Consider the following 2,548-nt stretch of genomic DNA (forward strand, 5'->3'; position numbering starts at 1 on the left):
AAAAAGTATACTCCTTTTAGAACATAGTTCTTAATCATTAGGTTTGGTTAAAATTCATATTTTTTCTCTGTTTAGAACATAGTTCTTAATCATCAGGTTTTGTTAAAATTCATATTTTTTTAATGTAATATAATTTTGGTTTTGATCGAACGAAATTGTCTAATTTTCTATGATGTTAAAAGTTGTATTGTATTGACAGGGTATTTTATTTATTTGTTTATTATTATTTGTTTTTTTTAAGAAAAATTTAGTCTCATTTGTCAATCTCGTGGATGTCAATTCCATCAAAATTTCCCAATATACATCCTTAGTTTTGAATACAATTATATTTAAAAAAAAAAAATTTGTATCCAAGTATAAGGAAAAAGAAAAGAAACTTACCCTCTAATAAAATCTATTTGCCATTGCCAGATTATTATCTTTACGTTGTTTTTAAATCTTTGCACAACACTTTTTCAACACAAATTTCGGTCATACTTGCAAGAGTGAGGATTGAGGAACAAGATTTCAATTTGTTTATTTATTATTTTTATGCGAGAGCAAATTTGGGGTATAGTTGGACTTGTGAGAGCTTGGAAACAACATTCTGAAAAAAAAAATGAGAACATTAATTGAAGTGAAGAGAACTGGAATAATGTGTAAAGTTCATCCGTTTTTCATTGTGTTCGACAGTTTTCATGCTCCTATATCACAAGATAAATGCAACTTACGTTTCTTAAGGCTCAAAATGGACAAAAGCAGGTGTATTGCCACAAATGAATCCCCCAAAAAGCTTGTTCAGAATTAATGTATTTTCGTCTTTATTATTATTATTATTATTAGGATTATTAACATTGATGCTCTCTGAATTTTAGGGTTATTATCAATTTATTCATCTGAACTTTAAAAATTCTTATTTTATCCTATGAATTTTGAATTGTTCCCACTTAACATTTTTTATTGTATTTTTTTGTTAAAAACGGATGAAAAAAGAGGTTAAATGTAACCATGTGATTTTTATGTATTTATTTTTAACAGAAATTCAAACTGAATGACCACGTGACTACATCACTCTCTTATTTTATATATGCTTTTAACAGAAGTTACAAGAGAAAGGATTAAGTGTGAACAATTTAAAGTTTAACGAATAAAATATGAATTTTTAAAATTTAAGGGGCAAAGTGGGAATGAATCTAAAGTTCAGGGGCATCAATAAAATTAACCTTATTATTATTACTGTTGTTGTTGTTGTTGATGAAAGTGGGCATGTATCTAACATATAATGTAGCGAGTAAAGTCTATCAATAATCGATACACTAATATTTCTCTTTTTAAGTGAAATTTTTTTATACCACACATGACTAAATCTCCAATTCCCACCCAAATCCCACCTCATTTAAACTCCCCAATGCTACAAGACCTAGAGGTCTTAAGCTTCTAAGTGGGAACTTAAAAAGTAAATAAATTTCAAAGGTAATCTTGATAAATACTCTTTAAAAGTGCATAAATCAAAATTTTTATCATTTACTCTTAATTTATAATCTTTTTTTATCAAATAATTACACTAACAAAAATGAATTTATCAAGAATAAATGATAAAGGTCTATACACTCTCAAAGATAAATCCTTTATTTTTTCAAAATTTTTTTCTATCCAACCATTTACCTCTTTTAGTTTCTGTTGACGGTCAAATTTCGCCAACAAAAACCGGCCGGGTTACCTCTTGGTTTCCCTTGGGATTACCGGCCAGTGTGTAGTTAACGTATGAGGATTCGTTGAGTATGTGTGTTTGTGTGCTAACTAAATCATGTATAGACAAACGACACAAGGAATTTTATAGTGGTTCACTCTATAAAATGAGAGCTACATCCACTGTGATTTTGTATTTCTTTTGAGAAGATAATGATTTTACAGCAATTGATCTCATTAAATCTCTTTTCTCTTTGCTGGAATTTTCTGACCCCCTTCCTTACTGGGGGTCTTCCTCGTTTTATACCGGGCTTCCTTCGCTTAGGGGGTTTCCGTCATACGTGGAAGCACAGGGCGTGGGTTCATATCCCACAGCTGTCACCACAAAAACTTGTTGTGAAAAATCGTAACGCAAGTATACGCTATCACAATCAAGTAATATAATAGTGAATAAGAATATCGTCCCACGATGATTGTTGTTTACTAATTACTGAAATTATATTAACCCTAATTTTATTTGAATACTTGAAAAGAGAGTTTATAAAATTAAGTAAAGTAAACTAAAACAATTAAATAAATTAAACAATGCTAAGCAATGGATGAAAATTCAATAGATTAAGATTCTAGGGTTTCCGATTTCACCAAATTAATCATGTTCAAATTCTCATAATTCAAGAAAATTAACATTCAATCCTATACTGACAGTAATTTCTCTAAAACAATTATTATTCTTTCTCAAGCAACAATAATATTAATCCAACAAGCAAAATCTACATCTCTGTCAAACTTCTAAACTTGTTGAAAATCATTAAGTACAAGAAATTCAAAAGAAATGCACAAGCATCATAGATATCTCTATCCTATGAACAACTCATGGTAT

Source organism: Morus notabilis, unplaced genomic scaffold, assembly GCF_000414095.1.
Source record: "Morus notabilis unplaced genomic scaffold, ASM41409v2 Scaffold456, whole genome shotgun sequence".
Taxonomy (NCBI): Eukaryota; Viridiplantae; Streptophyta; class Magnoliopsida; order Rosales; family Moraceae; genus Morus; species Morus notabilis.